At 43.4% G+C, this 11,220-nt stretch overlaps 1 long non-coding RNA gene across 1 annotated transcript; it reads right to left on the reverse strand.

Annotated features, from left to right (window-relative positions):
* Positions 1-879: 879 nt before the first annotated feature.
* On the reverse strand, positions 880-7,516 carry LOC308295357. The gene is made up of 3 exons (XR_013962579.1): positions 7,445-7,516; positions 4,353-4,977; positions 880-2,420 (listed from the first exon to the last, which is right to left on the reverse strand). It is a non-coding gene; the product is annotated as an uncharacterized lncRNA (long non-coding RNA).
* Positions 7,517-11,220: the final 3,704 nt, after the last annotated feature.

Raw genomic sequence — 11,220 nt, forward strand, 5'->3', positions numbered from 1 at the left:
TGCCTGAACAGAGCAAGTATTGCCCCATTGTCATTTAATGAATATTTTCATCTGTTCAGTCTCCTATAGGTTACACAAACACAATATTTTAATAAGCTGCCCTGTACTCTTTTTTTTAAACAATATTTTTATTTGTACATTTTTTGTTACATGTATATTATAGACAATGTACAACAACACGTACACATTTACACACATATCTCCTCTGTATGAATATTACAGGAAATGTACATGCAGAGCCCAGTGTCTTATCCAAACTGCAAGAGATAACCTAGGAACTTTTGGAGCTGCCTTAGAAATACCACCCTAAAAGGTCTTATCTTCCTGGTTTACCATGCCACCACAACCCTCCAACCCGGCCTTCCTATTTCATTCTGTTTATTAGCAGAAATGCAAGTATGCAAGGCTATGGCTGAGTCGCAATACTGTGGCTCCAACACCAGGCACATGAAAATCCAGCAATGTAGTATGCATTAAGTGTTGCATGTTTCTGATTACAGACCATAATATAATGCATAAGGACTCGTTGAGTGAAAAGTAAAGAAAACATGTTTTTATGCAAGAACACCATGTCATGCTTCTGTTTACGCCTTCTGTCTACATGCTTTTCTAGTGTAATTGTTATAAACCGATTATAAAGATTACCCAATAAGCCAATGCAGAATCATATTTTAATGTTTTCAACACTAATTAAACACAAATTATAGAAATGCATTTTCTATTGTAACTTAATGGTCATTGTAACAGAAATATAACTTCAGATCAGAAGCAACTGTCATATACCAGAATTACAATTTTAAACCAGTTATAGTTTAATACATTTTTAGTCAGACGCATGCATAAATTCAATGTCCAGAGGTTTGTATTTGAGTTGGATATACCAATCCATTTATTACATATATCCATAACATACAGTACAACTCACTCTTCAATCATTGCTGTATTGTCAGCAATACCATCTACAAGTAAAAGGCAAGTGAAATTCATTGTGCGCTAAAAACTCTAACAGCAGCTACTGTATGTACAGTGTTAATAATACCACATTCAAATCTGTGTTAAAATAAATAAATAAATAAGCTGCTTAAATATTCTATATCAGTGGTTCTCAAAGTGGTTATCAGGGACTCTCTAGTCCAGGGGTTTTCAAAGTGGGTGACGGGGCACCCTGGGGTGTTGCAACGGCAGTCGCGGGGTGCCGCAAGCTACAGTAATTTGATAATATTTGGAATTTATTTGGACACTTGAAAAAAAATTGTATCATTTTAAACACAAGTGGCTATTATCTCAACGTTTTCCTCGCAAGTCGCAACATAATCACAAAAATATCATTACTGTCAGGCAGAAACCTCTGTTGCACAAAACTAGTGAAAACAGCCGATCTACAAGCACACAACGCCTCGCATTGTGTGCTTGTAGATCTTAAGTGCTTGTGTGATTGTAGATCTGCTGTTTTCACTAGTTTAGGACATTTTATAGATGATAAATACAAAAGGAACAGTTTTGGACATACAAGGTTTCCACCTTATAATGTAGGGGTGCCTTGGATTAAAAAATATATTTATAGGGTGCCCGGAGACAAAAAGGTTTGGGAACTCCTGCTCTAGCCTAGGTTCTCTAGCCTATGGGGGTCTAAATTGACCGTGACGAGTCTGTAACTTTGACAGCGTACAAATGGAACCAAATGGACCCGTGGGGAATTTCAAAATTTGAGAATCACTGGTCTATATTAAGATCTTAACTACCTGAACAGTGCAAAGCTCAAGTTCAAACTGGAACATTTTGCAAAATGCAAATTTGTGCAAAATGCCAAACATAAGCCAAAGACAAATTCCCACACAGTCTGGGCCTGGCCATATCCACAACTTTCCAACGTCCCATCGTGCATTGCGCAGAAGGCGAGCGGCATTTCCGGCATCGCAGCCGAGTGTGATCAAGCTCACAACGGTTGCATCTGCGACGTGACGTGAGCTTGTATGTCTGCTGTTAAACGGAAGTGTCCCGCAGATAATGCTACAGTAAAGTCTTGCGGAAACAGGTGGATAGGGTTCAATGTTTGTTCATTTGTCTGATGGCAGCCAAGAAGAACTCCAGAGTCTGTTAGAGCGGCTGTTACTGCTTGCCTCTCAGCGACTGTGATCCGTTCAGCCATTGCCATGGCCTCTTGTATATTCCCTGGAGGGAGGGAAGCTCACCTCCACTGCAGTCACCTTCTGTAGTGCCTTCTGCTGAAGAGCAGTAGATCTTGTGCCGCCTCGCCGTACGGGTGGCAGGACTGGGGTCTATTTAGATATGGTGGAGAAGACCAGAGCTTGCGTGGAGATTCAGAGCACAGTGGCAGATGCATCCCAGCTAGCACAGGCGAGACGTCGGATTAGTGAGATCTTTGACGATACTTCGGCTGCCACTTCTGGTTGGTGACACTTGAATGCAGAACAAAAGATAAAGGCTGTATTAGTAACATGTCGATCAACATGAGCATGTATCAACTATTTTCACACTTTCTGCCTAAACATTAGAAATGTGCAGATATACCCTCTATACCAGGGTCTTCAATGTTTTCAGGCCAAGGACCCCTTAGTTAAGAGAGAGATGAAGCAGGGACCCCCACTACCTTATCATAGATTCCATATAGCTTCATTGTTTGACAGCACAATCGTCAGTGTATTTTTGTCAATTTGTGTTTTCAGATATTTAACCACTTGAACCGTCAATACTTAATAAACTTGACCTTTCACTCTGTACTTAGTCTGCTCCTTTTCCCCTCTACACCAAAGATCTTTGCCGAAAATAGCCGATCTACAAGCTCACAACGCCTCGCAGCATGAGGCGTTGTGAGCTTGTAGATCAGCTATTTGTGGCTAAAGTTCTTAGAATAAGGACGCTAGGATACAAGTTGATATAAAAAAAGAAGAAAGATTTGGAGGACCCCCTGTAGTAACTCTGAGGACCTCCTGTTGAAGACCCCTGCTCTATACACCTAACGTTTATGTTGGTTTGTTTACTGGGGACTCCACAAAATAATTTGGGGATCCCCCTGGGGGTTCCGACCCCCAGGTTGAGAACCACTGACTTACAGTACCAGCAACAAAGCAGCATGCTAATATGCAATGTGGAAAATCACAATTTAGGTGCCCACTCGTCTAGGTGCCCACGTTCCTAGTGCCCTGCTTGAAGGCAGCAGGGATTAGAGTTCTCAAATTCTGCCCGAACCCGACCATACCCAAACCCGACCGACATTTAGGGTAGGGTTAGGGTAGGGCCTAAAATGTATGCTAATTAGTAGGGCCAGGTAGGGCCTCGGGCTCAATGAAAAAATAAAATATATTTTTTATTTTATTTTATTACTATTACTCTGTTATAGACCTGACCATACCCAACCCGACGTTTTCGGGCCGGGTAGGGCCTAAAATGTATGCTAACTAGGTAGGGCCTTGGGCCAGCCCAGTTAGGGCCCAGTTAGGGCCGGGCCTTAATTTTCAGGCCCGTTGAGAACTCTAGCAGGGACCCCCTTATCTGATGCTTCATCTCTCTCCCTCAGCTAAGGGACCCCAAGCAGGGACAGCGTGGCTGAGAGAGATGAAGCAGGGACTGCTAAGGGGTCCCTGTTTCATCTCTCTCTCTCAGCTAAGGGGTCCCTGCTTCATGTCGCTCCGCTAAGGGATCCCTGCTTCATCTCTCTCTCAGCTAAGGGGTCCCTGCTTCGTGTCGCTCCGCTAAGGGGTCCCGGCTTCATCTCTCTCTCAGCTAAGGGGTCCCTGCTTCATGTCGCTCCGCTAAGGGGTCCCTGCTTCATCTCTCTCTCAGCTAAGGGGTCAGCACAGGGTGTTTGACAGCAAAATCAGTGTATTGTCATGTAAATTTGTGTTTTCAGATATTTAACCACTTGAACTGTCAATACTTAATAAACTTCACCTTTGACTCTGTACTTGGTCTGCTCTTATCCCCCTCTACACCAAGGCTCTTTGCCAAAAACAGCCGATTTAGGCGTTGTGAGCTTGTAGATCTGCTATTTTGGGCTAGAATTCTCAGAATATGGAGGCTAGGGTTCAAGTGGTTAATATAAAAAAGGAGTAAAAAAAGTTTCTATCACTCAGTAGTACCCCCAGTAGTAACTCTGGGGACCCCCTCCAGGGTTACTACTGGGGGAATTGGGGGGAATTATTGGGGGAATTACAACAATTCATGTCTCTCAGCTAAGGGGTCCCTGGCTGGGGGAGGTGTTGTTGTATTTAGCTTAGCTTTAAATTAGCTTAATATGTTGTTGCAGGATAGATACAGATTACAGGCCTAACATGCTAACAATAAACCCCCATTGAGTCATTCTATATGATGGCTTTATTGTTGTATCTTACCTGAATGGCATTCATAAATCCATGACAGTGCTACGCTTCTTGCTCACTTCAACAACAATCCATTCAGGAAACAGCAGGTCGTCTTCTTCTTCTTCTTCTTGACTTCCGGCAGTGTGGACGCCGCCAGGTGTATTACTGCCCTCCACTGGTCTACTGGTTATCTACCTATATCTTCCCATATAGTCCACAGCAGGTCGTCAGTCTGAGTGTATCAAAAAAGCAACTGAGTTAAGGCAGCCGAAGTTTGTGATTGGCTGTCTCCACCTTAGCCAATGTTGCTATGGCAACAGTCTCAGAGATCTGCCGCATGCCCGTCTGAAAGAGGTGGGCGGGGTCGGCCCACTGTCTTATAGCGTCTGCAATGGACGAGCTGAGCATGCCTTATGGCGTCTGGAATGAACGCGGAAGGCTACTTGACAGCGTCAAGGGTCTGACGCAGGGAGGGTGAGAATCTGTCGTCATCAGACATTCAAAGTCACTGTCATCATCATCATCATCATCCATAAAGGTGATATTCTCTGCTCCACACAGATAGAGCTCTCGTGACTGCATCTGGAGTGAAGAAGACCTCCGAGGGTGGTGTCAGGAACATCGTTGGGAGGAACAGGTGTCTCACTGCAACCACCTGCAACCAAAAAAAAGAAGAAAAGAAAACACACATCAACATTTACTCTCTCCTCACTGGCCTTCCGGCATGTGCCTCTGCAAATTATCTAGAATGTCGCAGCATGATTGATCTTCAACCAGCCAAAATGTTCAGGTCTACCCCTCCCTCCACTTGCTCGCAGCTGCTGCCCACACTGAGTACAAAACACTGATGCGGGCCTACCAAGCAACCAAAGTTATGGCACCCCATACCTTCAAAGCGTGATCCAACCTTACAACCCCTCCCACTTACTCAGATAATCAGTCAATCAATCAATCAATCAATCAACTTTATTGTCACAACACAATTACAGGTAACAGTGAGGTGAAACTCTTGTTTATGCAGGCTTCCATTTAAAGCTCAAAGCAATAAGAAAGCTAAGATGAGCTAACACAGGGAAGCTGACAGAACCTTTGCTAAAACACCCTGGACAACGATCCCCTTGTCCCAGTCTTTTCTCCATCTCCCAAACTGTAGAATGGACTCCCAATTGCAATTAGAACTGCAGCCTTAATCACTAGCTTCTGCCGTAATCTAAACATTTATAATAATAACTATAGCTACATAACTATCAGGGGTTGACACTAAGGTCTAAGAGGCACTTGCCCGTCGGGCAAGTACAGGTCATGTTCTACTTGCCCAAAGGTCATGTACACTTGCCCAAAAAGTAAATCATCCATTATAAAATGATAGGTAAGATTTTAATTACTACTCAATTTAACTCAATAACAATTTGTAATCATACCTCAATACCTCCAAATCCAAATACCTAGGTAGTTATGATTGCTTTGGTTTCATACTTTGTCATTTTATATCTTTTTTTATGGCCACATTCAGGTGTTTAGACAGATATCTTGTGTTGTTTATAGACGGTCGTGTCCCCTCTCAAATGAGAAATTGCCCAGTCGGGCAACCTGAATGCAAACTTCACCTGCCCCAAAGTTTCATTTACCTGCCGGGGGCAGGTGGGCAAGCCTTAGTGTCAATGCCTGACTATACTATCCTATTCACTGTAAGGCTAGTGTCTGCCTGGTTATTATTACCCTGAGAGGACTATTAACCTACAGACTTTTAGTATTAGTATGTGAACGGTCACAGCTTGTTCGTATGTATGTATCTCTGTCACGCCTGACTGACACTGTGGTTCTATGGGTTTGTCGCTCTCTGACATCATGCTCTGATGTCACTGTCAGGGGAACCACTCTTAACATTATGGGTTTGCCGCTCTGACATCACGCTCTGGCTTCACTGTGATGTCACACTAACAGAATCCCTTTATACCCATATATGGAGTTCCCTGATGTCATCAATATTAAGCCCATATCTAACAGGACTTCATATGGGAATGCCCATATATGGAGGCCACATACCACACTAACAGAATCCATATATGGCCAAGACAGCTGTCCAAGACAGCCCATATCTGTGTGGCTGGTTCTACAGACAGGGATCTCCATGTATGGTCATAAGACCATACATACATGGTCAGATGTCATAAGGACGAATAACTGAGTAAGCATGTTTGGGCTCTCACAGCATATCTCCATATACAGTACATGGATCTCCATATATGGGTACAAGGGGAAAATAGTTTCATGACACTACAAATCATTGGTACAAGGTCAACTAAAAGGAGACCTTAGTAAGCTTTTTGGTTTAATTACACAGAAACCACTTTATGTAGCTCACATAACATTGAAAGACAGACAGAACACAGTACTTGGCATAATAGAATGCAAAGTGATGTAGCTTTCAGGTTTCTATCCATTTTCTTAATTGATGAGAATACATCAATGAAATATTATCATGAGCAAATGTTCCAGTGGCCACCAATGGACCATTACAGTTCTATAACTAAACCATATAAGCACTGTCTGATGTTCCCCATTTTCAACTGTTTTTATTTGACTTGCTTTGGCAGTGTAAACGTATGTTTTCTCATGCCAATAAAGCTCCTTTGAATTGAATTGATATTCAGAATCTCTTTGTTTAAAAAGCCCTGGAGGAAAACAGCACAGGGTAGATAATTATGATAGCCCCTTTAATAATGCCCTATGCAAAGTACTGTGTTCTACTAAAGGTTTCGCACCCTCCCCCCCCCCCAGTTCACACCTCGACAACTGTTTAACAAAGAAACTAACTATTTGCATATCAATAGACCTGTATAGCTACATTCGCGACCCCCCAAACATTGAATCACCACTGCACCACTTCTATCTGCCTGTCTTTCAATGTTATATGAGATACATAAAGTGGTTCCTGTGCAAATAAGCCAAAACGCTTACTAGGAACTCCTTTTAGTTGACCTTGTGCCAGTATGAAATTGTAGCAATCATAACATGTTAACAATAACGCCATTGACCTTGTTCTATTGTGGTGAAGATTTCACAACTAAACGTGTTTACTTTAATACATGCAGACACTCATAGATAGAAAGGCTACATACCTCAGTCATTCACATAGAGTTATGAGAAGTAGGTAATTCATGGTAATTCCTCGCGTCTGTGAAGTGAACAACATCAACAATGACCACAACCTAACGCTTAGCCTTCTGTAGTGTGAAAAACTTGCTGCCAAGTGACTATTAGCCAATCACAACGAAAACTTTCGGGAAAGACCCGCCCTTACCTGCCTCTGATTGGCCTACCAAACGTCCGTCTCAGACCCCGTCTAAGAGGAAGTGTGCTTCTATAGTTAACAACACAGCCTTCAGAATCAAAATGATTGTTTACGTCCTAAATGTAACAAAAAAACATGACATCGTTTCGAGAAAAAATAAATACTGTTATTTGTTCCAAAGCCACTGCAACATATAGCTGCTTTTTGTTTAAAAAGCATTTACAAACGTAAAGGTTGCTATAACAACATTTTCGGTCAGAGCGGATACGGAAACGTTATGTTATGTGGACGTGGTGTGAATCCGGATGCAGTAGGCGGGATCTAATCAGTGCGAGGAACCAGGAAATTAGAAATACTATTTATTGCTGGACATTTTCATAAATTAGGCATTTGCGTGCCAGCATAATTGATTTATGGACAGGCGCATCTATTATATAGATCTATTATATTTTAAACAAACGTTTACCAGATATTTACTGCTGTCAATCATGTCGAGCATGCGGAAGTAATCACGTCGGAGACGGAGCGGTCTGCCGTCTTTAGAATGAATGAATGTCTATGAGTGGACCCTGGAAGGCAGTTATTGCTGTCGCTGGCGGCCAGAGAAGGCACGCACTGCCTGCACCGGCTTCTGACTAATAGTAGCTCCGTGACGTCCCCGGTATGATAATGTGTTGTAATTTTGGGGGTCATAGAATCGCATAAAAAATAGTGAGCTTGTAGAACTGCTATGTTTTAATAGTTAAAGCATAAAATAATGGTTAAAGTGGTTCAAATCTGAAACAGATTTGCGTTCAGGCATAAATGGGTTGAAGGGAATCCCATCCCGTGTGAATGGAGCAGTGCCTTTTATGAGTTAATTCCATTAAACATCATTCATACAGATGGACGTACAGTAGATACAGATGGACATACAGTACAGTAGATACAGCTGTGCCGTTTCAAGTCTACAGACTTTACTGCAATTTTCCTGAAAATGTCTCTTTCCCTGCTTTGCCTTTCAAATCTTTAAGGAGAACAGGTGCGTATTTTATCAGAAAACCCCAAATGGCAAGAAACCACTCCATTCCCTTTGAAAAGCAGGATCCACTTTCATAGATTTAAACTTCCAAGTCAGAGGAGGTCATAAAAATAGCAAGAATAGCAGATCGACAAGCTCAATGTTCTGTCAATCCCCTGATAATCTACCATCTTGCCAATGGGCAGGACGTGTGAAGATTTGACATGGCACAGAATGTATTGTAAAGTATACATCAGGGGTCTTCAATGTTTTCAGGCCAAGGACCCTTAGCTAAGAGAGAGATGAAGCAGGGACCCCCACAACCTTTTCCCTCTGTACTTAGTGTGCTCTTTTTTTTCCCCTCGACACCAAACGTCTATGCCGAAAATAGCCGATCAACAAGCTCACAACGCCTCGCACTGCGAGGCATTGTGAGCTTGTAGATTGGCTATTTTTGTCTAAAGTTCTCAGAATATGGACGCTAATATAAACAAGGACAAAAAAGGTTTCTGTCACACAAAGATTTGGAGGACCCCCTGTAGTAACTCTGGGGACCCCCTGTTGAAGACCCCTGGTATACATGATTAGAACACGCTCGTACATGTTGACAGTCAAGGCCTAGTATTTCTACAACAGAGCACCGACGTCCTGGCGTCACTCCTCTATCCCCTGCTTCCGGAGAAATCGCTGAATATTGGGCGTGGCTCCGACCCTGCGCACGAGCAGCGTTCAGAAGACGCCTGCGGGTCTCGGAAAATAATCCCTGTCCACAGGCGACCGCCCACTCCAAAGAGAGACATCCCCCAGGTAGGATGGGTGAATGACGTCAGACTTCAAGTAGGATGAGCGAATGACGTCATACTCGGGTGATCTGTTGCTACAGAAACCTGTATGTCCAATGATTCTGGGGCAGAAAGGAGGAGTTGGAGGATCTGATGATGGTGAACCTGCATGTTCACATCATGGATACAGTGCTTCTCAGAGTGGATTCTAATGGCCCTAACATAGTGTAGTCCGCGGTGATGGGTTATCACTGTGGTGTAGTCTTTTAAAGTCAGAAAACTACAACCTTCCGTCATTAGCCATCATTAGGCTCTTTACCACTGACCTAGACATCTCTCCTCTGTTTTTACCTTCAGACATCTCCCCATCACCCCGTTCGCTGATTGGTCGATCTAGACCAATCAGTGTGCCCCCTGGTTTTAAAGGCACGGTGATAGGACTTCACCGTGAGTCTGTGACTATGATGGCCATCACATTTTTTAGGTGATAGCTTATCACCTAAAAGTTAAGGTGATATCTCTTCACCTCAGTCTCCCCTCAGAGATAAGGGCTTAAGGATTCCGTGTATGGGTCTAAAATGACCCATAGAGGTCTCTAACTCTGAGTGTGTACAAATGGAACCAAATGGACCCGTCAGGGTCCATTTGGTTCCATTTGTACACACTCAGAGTTAAGGATAAGGAGAGACCTTGACATTTTAAAGTTTGAGAAGCTGCTTTACATAAAAGACCATATCTTTTTTTAAACATTGTGGACAACATTTACATCGATTTTACCACTCGTCCTTAGTGCCCACTCTTCCTTAGTGTGTGTGTGTGTGTGTGTGGGGGGGGGGGAGGGGGGGGGGGTATTTTCTTTGATGTAGCCAGACTGAGGGACACTGTGGATGTTGACGTTGTTGTTTTTTTTGTTTTTTTTTCATCTTCTTCCGTTCAAAACGGGGAGAGAGAGAGAGAGAGAGAGAGAGAGAGAGAGAGAGAGAGAGAGAGAGAGAGAGAGAAGAAAGGGTAAAAACATGCTGTATTATTATTATTATTTTGTCTTTTTTCTTAAAATCTTTTCGCAAATGTCTTAACGTGTCAACAATCTGCACAAAGTAGAGTGTGTTCTTTCTGCTGGATGTCATTCCTCTCCGGAAGAGGAGGGGTGTGTGTGTGTGTGTGTGTGTGTGTGTGTGTGTGTGTGTGTGTGTGTGTGTGTGTGTGTGTGTGTGTGTGTGTGCGTGCGTGCGTGCGTGCGTGCGTGTGTGTGTGTGTGGTGGTGATGGGGGGGGGGGGGGGGGGGGGGGGGGGGGTGTTATTTAATATGGAAAATAAAAGTCTATGTATATTTAAAGAATAAAACTCTGACTGGTGAGGAAAAGAAAAACAAATGTGTTTGTCATTGTGTCACTATCAGATGGGGGTATTGGGGGGGGGGGGTTCTTCATGTGAACATTAGGGGGCGCTCGATGCATGGCACAGCAGTAAAATGTCTGCCCAGGTTGACAAGGTTGTTGACAGGCACGTGCACACGCAAACATCAAAGGGGGCTCGAGCCCCTGCCCCTTTACCCGTCTGTAAAAAAGTGCCCTCTCTCTCCAGACCATGAATGCAGTTTTCACTATGGGTGCGTTCGGAAATGCGCACCCCGAACGCACTCACATATTCGTTTGTATTGGCCAGTGCGCTCAGTGCGGTATTTCCGAACGCACCCTATGGTGAAAGAAATGCAAATGCCCCTCTTTCCATGCCATACCTGAAGGCAGCATTCAAGAGAATTGCCTAGTCCAAACTCTCCTGAACTTGAATGCAGCGTCTTATGTTGAAAGAATTGCCCTC

Source organism: Nannobrachium achirus (assembly GCF_963921795.1).
Source record: "Nannobrachium achirus genome assembly, chromosome: 12".
Classification (NCBI taxonomy): domain Eukaryota; kingdom Metazoa; phylum Chordata; class Actinopteri; order Myctophiformes; family Myctophidae; genus Nannobrachium; species Nannobrachium achirus.